This window comes from Eumetopias jubatus, unplaced genomic scaffold, assembly GCF_037043125.1.
Source record: "Eumetopias jubatus isolate StellerSeaLion01/CBP00866 unplaced genomic scaffold, mEumJub1_p1.0 scaffold_9, whole genome shotgun sequence".
In the NCBI taxonomy this organism is placed as follows: Eukaryota; Metazoa; Chordata; class Mammalia; order Carnivora; family Otariidae; genus Eumetopias; species Eumetopias jubatus.
The window spans coordinates 27,741,958-27,757,884 of NW_028274815.1; positions in this window are offsets into that span (position 1 = coordinate 27,741,958).

The window sequence follows — 15,927 nt, forward strand, 5'->3', positions numbered from 1 at the left end:
TGGGTGTTGGCTGTGAAAACGGAGTCTCCGGATCCCTAGGAGTCACACGAGTGGTTCCCGGCAGCGTGCTGGCGTGTTCTCGCCTGAGCTGTGGGTCGTGCCGAAAGGGAAAACTCCAGTCTAATTCCTTAGGACAGGCGTGGACTGGCCAGGGCCGAGAACGGCACATACCATGCCATCTGATTACCTTGTGGCTGCAGTAGCTTTATTAGAGAGGCGTCAACTTTCCGTTCACACGGATGTGTTCAGAAAGTTGTTTCATTACGCCTGTTGCGATCTCTCCCTGATGTCTTAAGCCCTTTCCAGACATTTTATTCCCAGGCGTCCTCTATTTTAAAGAGGCGGGCGGGGGTAGGGGGGGCATTCATTCCATATCAGATAGAATAGCATTTATTTAAATCCACACAATTTAAACAGCGAGTAAACTTTTTTGTTTTTTGACATTTGGCTCCTGTGACTTTCAACTCACGATGGCTTATGATTCCTTGTCAGTTATTGAATGGGTATGTACTTAGAAATTACTGATAAATGAGGAAAATTGTTTCAAAGTGATGGCACATTTAGAAAATTACATTTAACCATGAGTTGGTGTAATCCTGAATTGTGTAGGCATCTAAAGAATTTTCACACTCTGCCGGTAAATTTTATTTTGTAGTTCTCATTTTTGTGTCTAATGGCTAAATGCCCCTAATCTTAACAGTACTCCTTTTTTAGTTCCTATTTTGCGTTATCTGGAGTGGGGAAAGGAATTAATGTTTATTATGTATCTACGCTGGGTTTGACATGGTATTATTGATCCGTATTATTTTATGCAATCATAAGCCTGTGTATTACTCCCGTTTTACAGATAATGACACTAAGGCTCAGTAGCTTAACGATCTGTCAAAAATTATAAGGCCATTAAGGAACTGGATTTTCAGACTCAGCCATATCTGAATCCATATTCCTTCTGATTTGACTAGTTAAATAAGGATTTATATGTAGGATATGAAAAAATAGAAAGATGTAACTAGTGGAGTTTGTTTAACCCTGTATATATTGTACAAATTACCTAATTATAATGAAAATGAAATAATTATTTGTTCCTGTAGGGTTGTTGAAGATGCTAACAAAAGGTAATGCTTAATGCAAAATCAATTGGGGGAAATAAAGGGTATCATTCTTGACTCACTTTTTGATATAATAATGCTTTAAAAAGTAAATATTGTTGGGGCGCCTGGGTGGCTCAGTTCGTTAAGCGACTGCCTTCGGCTCAGGTCATGATCCTGGAGTCCCGGGATCGAGTCCCGGGATCAAGTCCCGCATTGGGCTCCCTGCTCAGCAGGGAGTCTGCTTCTCCCTCTGACCCTCCCCCCTCTCATGCTCATTCTATCTCATTCTCTCTCTCAAATAAATAAATAAAATCTTAAAAAAGTAAATATTGTCATCATTTCTACAGGATCTTCTAGGAATCTTGTGCATTTTATTTTGAAATTGTTTATATTGTAAACTTGATATCTAAAGACCTCATTCAAGCTGAATTTAATAGAATGAAAAGAGCACTGATTTGGGAGTTAAAGAACCCTGGTTTTGGCGTCAGATCAGTACAAGAATGAATTTTATAGGGACGCCTGGGTGGTTCAGTCGTTGGGCGTCTGCCTTCGGCTTGGGTCGTGATCCCAGGGTCCTGGAATCGAGTCCCACATTGGGCTCTCTGCTTAGCGGGGAGCCTGCTTCTCCTTCTCCCACTCCCCCTGCTTGTGTTCCCTCTCTGGCTGTCTCTCTGTCACATAAAATCTTTTTTTTTAAAGATTTTATTTATTTATTTGTCAGAGAGGGACAGAGCACAAGCAGGGAGAGTGGCAGGCAGAGGGAGAAGCAGGCTCCCCGCTGAGCAGGGAGCCCGATGTGGGACTCGATCCCAGGACCCCGGGATCATGACCTGAGCTGAAGGCAGCTGCTTAACCGACTGAGCCACCCAGGCGTCCCAAATAAATAAAATCTTAAAAATAAAATAAATGAATTTTCTAATACTTAAAGGTATTTGAAGTCCATCGGGTATTTATGGGAGATGATGAGTTTTCTGTGTAGAAGGTGTGCAGCTAGAGGCTAGATGATGACTTGTTGAGGGTGCTCTTGTGAGGAGGCATGGGGCTATTTACTAACCCTGATAACCTTTGATTAGACTCTTACCCAAAAAGAATGTAAAATACCAATTAAAACCCCTTCTAGTTCCTATTCCTGGGGAGGGCTGGTTGCTGTCTGTTTTAGTTTCCTGTGGCTGCTGTAACAGGTGACCACAAATTTAGTGGCTTACAATAAGACAAGTTGATTACCTTTCAGTTCTGAAGGTCAGATGGGAGACCACGAGCAGGGGGAAGGGCAGGCAGAGGGAGAGGGAGAAGCAGACTCCCTGCAGAGCAGGGAGCCAGACACGGGGCTCAGTCCCAGGACCCCGGGATCATGAATTGAGCAAAAGGCAGACACGCAACCAACTGAGACACCTCCCCACCCCGAGAGAGAGAGAATCTTTTTTTTTTTTAAAGATTTTATTTATTTATTTGAGAGAGAGAGAGAATGAGAGATAGAAAGCACGAGAGGGAAGAGGGTCAGAGGGAGAAGCAGACTCCCTGCTGAGCAGGAAGCCCGATGCGGGACTCGATCCCGGGACTCCAGGATCATGACCTGAGGCAGTCGCTTACCCAACTGAGCCACCCAGGCGCCCGAGAGAGAGAATCTTAAGCAGGCTCCATGATGAGCATGGAGCCCAACGCGGGGCTGGATCTCACAACCCTGAGATCATGACCTGAGCTGAAATCAAGAGTCCGACACTTAACCTACTGAGCCACCCAGGCACCTTGTTTATTTATATATTTATTTATTTATTCATTCGTTCTAGGTCTTTCTGAATAAAAGCTCCAAACCTGATTTCTGTTGTCTACCCAATGATGCTTCAGCCTGGTTGCCATGTCCTGCCAACATGTAAATCAGGCACATGGTGAACCAGACAGACACTGGTCTAATTTTGGTGCAGTAAGGAGTTTTTTAGACTCTAGTCCAGAGGTGATAAACTAGTATCCAAGTCAGCCCAAGAGTCATTTTTTGTTTGGACTATCTAATGCTTTAAAGAATTTTGAGTCATTTATAAGTATGAAGATATTATCTAAAAATCTAGATTGCTGTGTTTTCTTGAAAATGTAAGTCAGATAACTTGGCAGCACTGGGCTCCTATTGCCCATCAAGGCAATAATTGGCTTGGGTTGAGAAAGCTGCCCCTTATAGATTTGGCATGAATCTGCCAGTTCTCTATGGTTTTGGGATCCTATCACTCACGCAATATATAAAATACATGTTCACCCAGCAATTTACTTGCCTTCCTGTGAGTTTGGGATTTCCAATTCTTTTTTTTTTTAAGATTTTATTTATTCATTTATTTATTTGACAGAGAGAGACACAGCGAGAGAGGGAACACAAGCAGGGGCAGTGGGAGAGGGAGAAGAAGGCTTCCCGCGGAGCAGGGAGCCCAATGTGGGGCTCGATCCCAGGACCCTGGGATAATGACCTGAGCCGAAGGCAGACACTTAACGACTGAGCCACCCAGGCACCCTCCAATTCTTTTTATTCCTTTACTTCTTAATCCTGTTGATACTTCTCCTACCCTACCTCTCATAGGGCTCCTCTCCTTTCTCCTCTGCTTATTCTAGTGTAGGGGAAGAAAAATTTTCTCTTCTGCCCTCTCAGTTAATGAATGGGTCCTATAAATTAAACTGACAAAGACAGATTAACAGGAGAAAAGGCGTACACATTTTTATTAATGTTACTTTTTTTTTGTTTATGGGACTTCACTGGAAAGAAGTAAAAACTCCAAAAAGGTAGTTGGACTATACCATTTTAACAATGAGTGATAGGGCGCCTGGGTGGCTCAGTTGGTTAAGCGACGGCCTTCGGCTCAGGTCATGATCCTGGAGTCCTGGGATCGAGTCCCACATCAGGCTCCCTGCTCGGCAGGGAGTCTGCTTCTCCCTCTGACCATCTCCCCTCTCATGCTCTCTCTCTATCTCATTCTCTCTCTCAAATAAATAAATAAAATCTTTAAAAAAAAACAGTGATAAATTGTGGAGAAGTGACTACAAAGAGAAGGGATTCAGCTCTTGGGGTGGTAAATTGTGGGAAGGTAAGTATATGGGGGAAACTAATGGAAGATAAGGGTTATTTTAGAAAGGTTTGTTTGTGCAGACTCAACTTGGTGCCAACTTTCTTCATGGCCATAAAACTCCCCTGGGGTGGGGTTAATGGCAGGCCTAGTTTCTCAGAAGTTTCTGTTTGTAGTCAGTTAATGGAAGCTCTGAGAAGACTTCTTTCTGCAACTGTTGAGTCTCAATTGCCTTCAGCTCAAAATAAGCCAAATGCCAAAGTGGCATATTTTGATTCTTTTCACTAGTCACATGGAACTTCTACTATTCACTTAACACACCTTGCCCTTCCATTCCTCTGTACTTTGTACAAGTTGTTTCCCCTGCCTGGAATCCCCTTTCCCTCATTCTCTGGCAGCTCAGTCTTTAAGACTCAGTTTGGGGGAAGCTTTCCCTGAGTGCCCTCGGCACTCATTCTCTACCTATCAAAGATTCCTTAGTGCTTCGTCCCAGATAACATTCCTGTTCCAGACAGGTGAACATAGATCCCCTCTGCTCTCTCTGCTACTTTGCTCACATTCTACTAGATCCTCAAGGTTTAGTTCAGCTTCACTGCCCCACAAAGAAGTTGCTCTCTCACTGCACCAGTTAAAATTAATTTTCCTCTTTGGATTTCTAAGGTGGTGGTGCCTAACTTGATTGACTGTCATAACTCTCTGGGGGACTTAAATGCAGATTCTTGGGCCTTGCCTCTGATGCATCTTATGTCAACATTTCTGGGGTGGATTTAGAAATCTATTTTTCTTAAAACCACCTCAAATGGTTTCATAATTAGTCCTTCATAATTTAACATATATTAATGTTATATTTTTATATTGCTTACTTAATATGTTCTGATCTTTTCTATCTAGTTGCGATAAAACCATGCATATCCTACATACTGTTTAGTACGTTGATGCATACACAATAGGCATAAAAATGTTGATTATTTGATTGACAAGAAAATGTTTCCTTTCTCATGACCAGATTTTGCTTTCTTCTGAAAGAATAAAGTGATTCTTTGCAGGGCATAAATAAGTATACAATGATGAATTATGCTCTGAGCTCTTGTATCATCCTGGAATTCAGTCAATGCCTATTTAAAACTAGGCTATTCTGGTAGGATGGTATGTTCTCTGCTGACTTAGACTGTTATTAGCAACTTTGTATCTTATCCTAGTGTAGTGAATCTTTATGGTGTGAGGCATTAGAGTCTTTAAGGAGATTTTTCAAGCCCCCCTTCCCCCCCACCCCACCCATGAGTCCCCCGGAGAATCACAGCATTGTGATGAGAGATGCTGATTGGGAGTGTGCTGTTAAGAAAACAGGGCGGCAGCAGAATAAAGGCTGGAAATCACTGTCCTAAGAAGAGCTTATCAATATGACCATTATGATTAGATAAATGAATATGACACTAATTTTGAATATCCTCAGAAATCTTAGTTTCTAATTCTTAGTAACAGTTATTTACTTAATTTCTTTTTTTAAAAAAAAAGTTTTTATTTAAATTCCAGTTAACATACACTGTAATGTTAGTGTCAGGTGTACAATTTAGGGATTCCACACTTCCATACATTACCTGGTGCTCATCACAGCAAGTGCACTCCTTAATCTGCATCACCTATTTCACCCAATCCCCCACCCACCTCCTCCCAGGTAACCATCAGTTTGTTCTCTATAGTTAAGAGTTAATTTCTTTATTATCAGGTGGGATCATTGTTTACAAACACAATAAAGATAAGAATAGAATATATTTTAAGCAGAAATAATTGTATTTAATTTTTTGTGTTGGATCACTTTATGTTTTGGAAAATCTGGGTAAAATCACTTAAATTTGACACTGTAGGGAATCTTGGGACATTTCCAAGAGAGAATTAAGCCCTAATGCCCTAAGGTGTCCAGCATATGCAATTATTAGCTTTTCTCCTATGCATCTAGAATACCCTCTATCATACTTGGGAGAAATGAGAAAAGAGTCACCGAAATCATTTTCTCTGGGGCTCTAATCACTTCTGTGATTGAGAAAAGCTAAGTTATATAGAGCCCAGTGGTTTTCAAACTTTTGTGTTTATCAGAGTTACCTGGAGGATTTTTATTTTTATTATTATTATTTTTTTATGCAGTCTTTTTTTTTAAGATTTTATTTATTTGTGAGAGAGAGAGAATGAGCGCACAGCAGGGCAGAGGGAGAGGGAGAAGCAGACTCCCTGCTGAGCTAGGAGCCCGATATGGGGCTTGATCCCAGGATCCTGGGATCATGACCTGAGCTGAGGGCAGACAGTTAATGACTGAGCCACCCAGGCTCCCCAGGCTGGAGAATTTTTAAAACACAGATTGCCAGGCCCCACCCCTAAAGGTTCTGACTCAGGTCTGGGATGAAGCCCCAAAATTTGTATTTCTAATGAGTTCCCAGGTAATAGCTGACACTGCTGGTCTAGAGACCATAACTTGAGAACCACAGATCTAGACCAACTCTTACCTTATTTTTATTAAAAAGACTCATGTCAATCAGTAAGAAAATAAATATATATCATGACCCAGTACACACAGGCTTGGCTCGTGCACACACATGCACACAGCTGAAAGAGTTTCGTGATAAAGACACACTCCTTGCTAGGTGCTGTGGAAGAGAGAGCTATAGGAGAACTGTAAGTAGTCTTAAAGAAACAACAAAAATTATAGGAGTATCACAGAATTTAGATTATAAGGAAGCCTTGTTGAATGGCTTAAAGACAAGATGAGGGGCAGGGGAGAGGAAAGGTGTTTGTGCTTTTCTTTACCCATTTTATTACTGTGACCTTGGAAATGGGAAAACTATGGATGACAATGTCAGTAGTATGGGAACATCCACCAGAAATGATGGCAGGAACTATGCTAAGAGATAGGAATGGATTGCTATCTGGATTTTACCGAGGACTGTCCGAATACTGAGGATTTTTTAGGGAGATTCGCAATCTGTGACTGTTCACTTGGCTGATGTATCCTGCGCAATATATTCAGCTAGGAAAGAGAGCTCCTTGTTTGTGTGAACTGACCCGTCCCAGGCCATGCGTAATGAATTGATATCATGGCTGGGGCGACATGCGCATGCGCAGTTCACTCTGCCCGCCCCTGCCCCATGACCCCTAGGCCTGGCTGAACGTGGGCGTCCCAGCACTGCAGCCCATCTTGGAGCTACCGGTTCTTGGGAGCTGCGCTCCAGATGTGCAGCTGGAGCAGGGAAGGTGGTTTGCGTCAGATCCCGTTGGCTATAAGCACGGAAGACACTCAGGACCTCAGTGGGCGTCCGGTGTCCCCGGTGTCTCTCCTCGGCGGACTTCCCGTGGATGGCCTGGCCAACGAGTTCTGGTGAGATCCGCTTCAGGGAAAGGGGTAAGTAACTGTTTTGGAGCGGGGTGGACCTTGGCGTGGAGGTGTGTCCTCCAGACGGTTTCTGCTGGTGGTATGATCTATCCCTATACAGACCCCAGACAGATCCCAGGGTAGCTGGGTGCTCCCTTGGCCTGCGAAATGCAGTTTGCTCCGCATATTTGCCCTCGGGCACTAGGCCTTCTAGGCCTACTGAATAGGGCCTGCCCTCTCCCTCCAGGCCAACCTCCTCGGGCTGTGGTTCCGCTCACTACACCATTGATGAGAAGGTTGGAATTATGGTTACCGTCAGGCCCCGTATGACCTTGCTGTTCTAGTGGTATAGAGGCCTGTCTGGCAATCCTTGTTTTTTTTTTTTTTTTTTAAAGATTTTATTTATTTATTTGACAGAGAGAGAGAGACAGCGAGAGCAGGAACACAAGCAGGGGGAGTGGGAGAGGGAGAAGCAGGCTTCCCGCAGAGCAGGGAGCCCGATGTGGGACTCGATCCCAGGACCCTGGGATCATGACCTGAGCCGAAGGCAGACGCTTAACGACTGAGCCACCCAGGCGCCCGCAATCCTTGTTTTTAATCCAGAGTGTTTTCCCTGTGTAAAAGTACTTCTCTGTGAGGTACGATTTATTGTAAGATACTTTATCAATATAATAGATTTTGGGGGAATGCCTGGCTGGCTTAGTCAGTAGAGCATGCGACCCTTGATCTTGGTTCCAGGATTTCTTTTCCTTTAGTGAGTGCCTCCAGTTCTTGGTCACACGGTTTGGAAGAATGAAGAGGTAGACCAGAGGAAGAGTGGTGGGCAGCAAAGCAAAGTTTATTGATCCATACATAGTACAGAGCTCCCAAAGAGGGACAGGACCCGAGAGGGTTGCTGTTTTGGTGGTTACATCTAGGGGTTTTTATGGCTTGGTGGTGGGCTGTGAATCTGATTAACCCTCCCTGGCCTGTCACCTAATCAGGTTTTTGTCTACAGGTTCATCTACCTATCAGGTAGTTGTTCCCCTGGGAAAGGGTGGAGGGCTCCCTCCAGGCTGGTGTAAAATCCTTTTTTTTTTTTTAAAGATTTTATTTATTTATTCATGAGAGAGAGAGAGAGAGAGAGAGAGAGAGGCAGAGGGAGAAGCAGGCTCCCAAGGAGCAGGGAGCCAGATGCGGGACTCATCCCAGGACCCCGGGATCATGGCCTGAGCCGAAGGCAGACGCTTAACCATCTGAGCCACCCAGGCGCCCTGGTGTAAAATCCTTTTAAGGGTGGTTTCCTTTTAGGGTAGGGGCCCCTTGTCCCTGCTTATCTTTCTTCCTACTATCCTTCATTATCTGGGTTGTGAGTTCGAGCCCCGTGTTAGGTGTAGAAATCTTTGCATAAAAAATAGATTTTTGTTAACATATATTGCATTATTTGTTTCTAGAGGGGAGGGGGTGGGGGATGGGTTAGCCTGGTGATGGGTATTAAAGAGGGCACGTTCTGCGTGGAGCACTGGGTTTTATGCACAAACGATGTATCATGAAACACTACATCAAAAACGAATGATGTAATGTATGGTGATTAACATAACAATAAAAAAAAGAAAAGATTTTTGGGAAAGCAAAACACATGACATGCACATGAATTTCTTCACATTAAAACTGCAGGATCGGGGCGCCTGGGTGGCTCAGTCATTAAGCGTCTGCCTTCGGCTCAGGTCATGATCCCAGGGTCCTGGAATTGAGCCCCGCATCTGGCTCCCTGCTCTGCAGGAGGCCTGCTTCTCCCTCTCCTGCTCCCCCTGCTTGTGTTCCCTCTCTCACTGTGTCTCTCTGTCAAATAAATAAATAAAATAAAATAAAAAAACCCTGCAGGATCACAAAGTTTGAGTTTAATTCTTTTATACATTTTACTATCTAAAGATTCTTCTGGGTTACTTTTTGCCATTGACAAACGTGCACAGCATCATGATATATTGAAATCAATTGGATAGAATGATTGAGCAATATTGGGGGATGAAGAATGTCGGATGACTGTTACATGACTGAATGGAGGGTGATGCCTTCACCTGCTACAGGGACCCATGAAAAAAGACCAGATTTGTGGAACCAGAATATGAGATGAATTCTGGATATGTGGAGACATTTTGACACATTCCTTTAAGACATTCAGATGGAGCTGTTGAATAAGCAATTGGATAAGAGTTAGGTGTTAAGTGGAGAGTCTGGGCTAGAGATGTTGATCTTTGAGTTACCTCTGAAAGAATGGGACTTGAAGGTGAAGTGTGGATGCAATTAATTACCTAAAAAGAGTAGAGTGAGATAGGAAAGGGAGACCTTGAGAAACACCAGTATTTCATGGCAGATAAAAAGAGGTGAAGCTACAAATGAGGAAAGAGAGGAGTAAAATCAGAGGAGTGTTGTACAATGGATGTTAGAAGTAGATTCAGGATGGAGAGTAGGGACAGCTGTGTTAAATGTTGCAGACAGGTCTAATAGGATGAAGATCAGAAAATGTCCAATGAATTTAGTTACATAGAATCATTAATGACTCAGGAAGAGCTGTTTCAGTGTAGAAATGGAGGCTAAAGTAAGATTGAAATATCTTATTCAGTGAATGAGAGCTGAGGAAGTGAGGATGGTAAGCATAGAGAAAAACTTTGAGAAGTTTGATTTTGAAGGTATAAAGCTGAGAGCAGTAGAGATGTTGCTAGAAAGATATGCAGACTCAAGAAAGTTTTGTTGTTGTTTACATTTATATTGAGAACTTTTTGTTCCCGAAGATTTTATTTGAGAGCGAGAGTGAGAGAGAGTACGGGAGCATGAGGGGGTGGGGGAGGGGCAAGGAGGGGGAAGCAGAGGGAGAGAGGGAGGGGCAGAGGGAGAAGCCGACTACCCGATGAGCAGGGAGCTGGACTCCACTGCTCTGGGGCTTGATCCCAGGATCCTGGGATCATGACTTGAGCCAAAGGCACATGCTTAACCAGCTGAGCCACCCAGAACCCCTACACTGAGCACCTTTGAAAGCCAATGAAAAAGATCTAACTGAAAGTGAGTGATTTTATACAAGCAAAAGAAGACCAAATTGGTAATATTTTTCAAAGTTTGGGAGTGGGGAGGATCCGATGTATTGACAAAGATTCTTTCTTTTGACCAAACTTGCATCAGGCTCCTCTGAGTCCTGACTAGGCCCTGATTTGGACTCCATCCTTATCTAGAGGCCCTACCCGTTTAGTCCAGTTTTATTTTATTTTTTTAAGATTTTTAATTTATTTATTAGAGAGAGAGAGGGAGAGAGAGAGCACAAGCAGGGGGAGTGGCAGGCAGAGGGAGAAGCAGGCTTCCTGCTGAGTGATGAGCCCAATGTGGCTCAATCCCAGGACCCTGGGATCATGACCTGAGCTGAAGGCAGACGCTTAACCGACAGAGACACCCAGGCATCCCTAGTCCAGTTTTAAACAATCTTTTTTTTTTTTTAAAGATTTTATTTATTTATTTGAGAGAGAGAGCACATGAAAGAGGGGAGGGTCAGAGGGAGAAGCGGGAACCCGATGCGGGACTTGATCCCGGGACTCCAGGATCATAACCTGAGCTGAAGGCAGACGCTTAACCAACTGAGCCACCCAGGCGCCCCCTAGTCCAGTTTTAGCAAGAATCTTGCTGAGTCGGTTTAGCACATATCCCCTACCCTTGATATCTGTTCAACTCTTTCTTCCCCACCCTCCATGTCTTATCACCCTGGCCTGCCTTCAGCAGAAATCCTTTCAGTTTACCCAGTATCCCCCCACCCCTGTTGTTACCTCTTAGTAATTTTCCATCCACTGACCCCCATCGTGCTCCTAGGCTGTAAACCTCCACCTGTCCTTAATGTACTTGGAGTTGAGCTCAATCACTCTCCCTTCCTGCAAAGACCCTGCAAAGACCCCATTGGTAGCAGTTCCCTCGAATAAAGTGTAAAGTGTAATGAATAATTTTTTCTTTAACACTACTAGGGTATGAATGAGCCCTGGAGCTGGAAGGATGGTAATACATGTTATGCGGTGGTGACAGAGTTGATGAAACTATTTCTTGCAATAACTTGGGAGACATATGGCTAATAAGGTTTAGCTCTAAGGAACAACGTGGGAAAACAATATTAGAAGCTTAGATAGGTTTCTGATGGCTGAATCTGCAAGGTATTATTCAGAAGAGATGAACTCAGAAAAGAATTGCTATGTTTGCAATCAGGAATGAAAAAGGGTAGAGAAAGTCTTCAAATCCTGGGATTTACTCTTGGATTTACTCTTGGAAGAGACCATTGCTTTCAACCTCAACTAGAAAAAGCCAATACTAAGAAGGCTTCGGGGAGTAAAAGCCAATTAAAACTCAATTGTGTCAAATGATGTTAAAAGAATGGAAGGAGGTAAGATATCTGTTTCAGAGTAGGTGTCCACCTAAATGTGTTCTGCCCAGTAAATCACTTCAGTGCCTCAAGGGAAAGAGATGAAATGTGAGGCACTCCCACAGAAACCTTATAAATAAGATACACACAATTAATTTATGTGAGGGAGTCTTGAGGTCAAGAAAACAAAGGAATGTAATACTTCTGAGAACTCTGCCAAAAAAAAAAAAAGAATAAAATTAGGGACACAAACTTGAGAAGAATCAAAATATGAAAGACTTGTTTAGGAAAGTGAATCTGGCAACGGAGTCTGGTCGAGGAAGCCTGTGACTGACTCATACATAATGATCTTGGGTCCTGAATTTCCTGAAGAAGCTGCTCAGAATGCAAGGAAGGGCTTTTACCCAGGCCTCCTTCAGGTGTGGCTAAGGAGGATGGTGACTACGAAGGACCTCCCAGAGGGTGGAACCAGGGGTCACGGAGGCAGTTTCAGAGGCTTCTTTTAGACCTTTCCCACCATAGTGGCTCTTACTCCACAGTTCAGAGAGCAAGTGTAGGGGTTCTTTCAGCTGCTGAGTATATACTATCTCGATTGTAAGCTGGGAAATGACTGCAGGGTAGGCCTGTTTGACTACCTGGGGGATGGCTTGCTATGACTCCATTACTCCCATCCTAAAGGGCAGTGGGCATGACAGCATTTCCATTCCCTTCATATGGTGCTATCTCGGACTCTGTATCTAGCAGATCTGGATTTACTCTGTGTATAGTTACTTTGGAAAATGGCTAAATGTGTACCATACGTTAGAATACCATACAGAAATGAGAATGTACAAACCATAATTACACACAACTATATCAATGAGTCAACAAAATTGAGTAACAAAAGGAAGACGTAAAAGAGTATATAGTGTGTGAGTCCCTTTATATAGTTAAAAAACAGGCAAAACTAATCTCATCTTTGAAGTCAGGTGATAACTTTTATGTGGTAACTTTTGAGGGGGGTTAGTGACAGAAGGGAAAAAACATGGTTTGAGACCTTTCTGAAGATTTATCAGTCTGTACACTTATGACTTGTGTACTTTATGTATGTTATAAATATTCTTATATAAGTCTTTGGTTGGATCTATATGTGCGTGTCAATTTCTTTTAGATATATACTTAGGAGTAGTATTACAAGGTCATAGGGTAGTTATCTGTTTAATTTTATTAACTACCAAGTTTTCCAAAGAAACTGGCATTTTACATTCTTACCAGGAATAAGTGAGAATTTCAGTTGCTCCACATCTTTGTTATAGCCAAGCCTTATATTATTATTATTATTATTATTTTTTACTTTAGCCATTATGGTAGGTGTTTCTGGTTTATCTCATTGTGGTTTAATTTTCATTTCTTTCATGGCTAATGACATCAAGCCCCTGTTTGCCATTGTGAATATTTAAAACATGGTCTGGTGCAATGTAAGCCTATATATGTTTAATGAATGAAGGCATTAGATATCAGAAGATTCAACATTGTGCTTCTTATTAAATATGTTTCTACCTCGAAGCACTGTGCAACATATGGCTTTTCTTCATTCTTTTTTGAAAGATTTTATTTCTTTCTTTATTTATGAGAGAGAGAGAGAGAGGGAGAGAGAGAAAGAGCAAGCAGGGGGAGGAGCAGAGGGAGAGGGACAAGCAGACTTTGTGCTGAGCATGAGCCTGATGTGGGACTCATCTGACGATGCTAAGATCATGATCTGAGCCCAAACCAAGAGTCTGAGGCTGAACTGACTGAGCCAACCAGGTGCCCCAGCTTTTCTTCATTCTTAAATATAAAGTTCCTAAAAATGGTCTTACCTGTCCTCTTTCTATATATGATATGGTATTCCTAGGTTCTAGCAACAGACTCTGGCTCTGTCACTTATTGCTTGTATGAATTTAGGAAATCATAAAGCCTCAGCCTCCTCATTCTGTACAATTGGTATTATAATAGAAACTACCTTGAGGTACTGTTTTAAGGCTTTTTTTTTTCTCAGAAGTCAACAGAATTATTATTATTATTATTATTATTATTAATTATTTTTACTTTTTGGCTTCATTCCCAAGATAATTTTTAAACTTACCATAAAGCATTTTTGATCATCCAGATCAGCTCAAAACCAAAATTTCATTCGTTCATTTGCATTCATGTTTACAATGCCTTTATACTTACAATACCTAATATACTTTAAAAAATTTTTTTAAATTTTAAATTCAATTAATTAACATATAATGTATTATTACTTTCAGAGGTGGAGGTGGTTGACTCATAAGTCTTATATAACACCCAGTGCTCATTATATCACGTGCCCTCCTTAATGTCCATCACCCAGTTACCCTCTCCCTCTTCCCCTCCAGCAGCCCTGTTTGTTTCCTATAGTTAAGAGTCACTTATGGTTTGTCTCCGTCTCTGATTTTGTCTTGTTTTATTTTTTCTTCTCTTCCCCGATGATCCTCTGTTTTGTTTCTTAAATTCCACATATCAGTGAGATCATATGATACTTGTCTTTCTCTGATTGACTTATTTCGCTTAGCATAATACCCTCTAATTCCATCCACATCATTGCAAATGGCAAGATTTCGTTTTTTTTGGTGGCTGAGTAGTCCATTGTGTGTGTGTGTGTATGTATACCACATCTTTATCCACTCATCTGTCAATGGACATCTAGACTCTTTCCATAGTTTGTCTGTTGTGGACATTGCTGCTATAAACATTGGGCCGCAGGTGCCCCTTCGGATCACTACATTTGTATTTTGGGGTAAATACCCAGTAGTGCAATTGCTGGGTCGTAGGGTGGCTCTATTTTCAACTTTTTGAGGAACCTCCTTACTGTTTTCCAGAGTGGCTGCACCAGCTTGCATTCCCACCAACAGTGTAGGAGGGTTCCCCTTTCTCTGCATCCTCACCAACATCTGTCATTTCCTGACTTGTTAATTTTAGCCATTCTGACTGGTGTGAGGTGGTATCTCTTTGAGGTTTAGATTTGTATTTCCCTGATGCCGAGTGATGTTCAGCATTTTCTCGTGTCTGTTGGCCATTTGTATGTTTTCTTTTTTTTTTTTTTTAAGATTTTATTTATTTATTTGACAGAGAGAGACACAGCAGGAGGGGGAACACAAGCAGGTGGAGTGGGAGAGGGAGAAGCAGGCTTCCCGCTGAGCAGGGAGCCCGATGTGGGGCTCAAACTCAGGACCCTGGGATCATGACCTGAGCCAAAGGCAGATGCTTAATGACTGAGCCACCCAGGCACCCCCCCTTTTTTTTTTATGATTTTATTTATTTATTTGTAAGCGAGAGAGAGCACCAGCTGGGCGAGTGGTAGGCAGAGAGAGAAGCAGGCTCCTGCTGAGCAGGGAGCTTGACATGGGGCTTGGTCCCAGAACCCTGGGATCATGACCTGAGCCGAAGGCAGTGGCTTAACCGACTGAGCCACCCAGGCGCCCCCAAAAGCTTTTTATCTTGATGAAGTCCCAATAGTTCGTTTTTTCTTTTGTTTCCCTTGCCTTTGGAGATACGTCTAGCAAGAAGTTGCAGGTGAGAAATAAAAAGAAGTTGTTGTGGCCAAGGTCACAGAGTTTGCTGCTGGTGTTCTCTTCTAGGATTTGATGGATTCCTGTCTCACATTTAGGTCTTTCATCCATTTTGAGCTTATTTTTATGGATGGTGTAAGAAAGTCGTCCAGTTTCATTCTTCTGCATGTGGCTAATTTTCCCAACACTATTTGTTGAAGAGACTGTCTTTTTTCCATTGAATATTCTTTCCTGCTCTGTCAAAGACTAGTTGACTGTAGAGTTGAAGGTCCATTTCTGGATTCTCTTTTCTGTTCCATTGATCTGTGTGTGTGTTTTTGTGCCAGTAGCATACTGTCTTGATGATTACAACTTTGTCATAGAGCTTGAAGTCCTGGATTGTGATGCCACCAGTTTTGGTTTTCTTTTTCAACATTTCTTTGGCTATTCGGGGTCTTTTCTGGCTCTGTACAAATTTTAGGATTATTTGTTCCAGCTCTGTGAAGAAAGTGGATGGTATTTTGATAGGGATTGC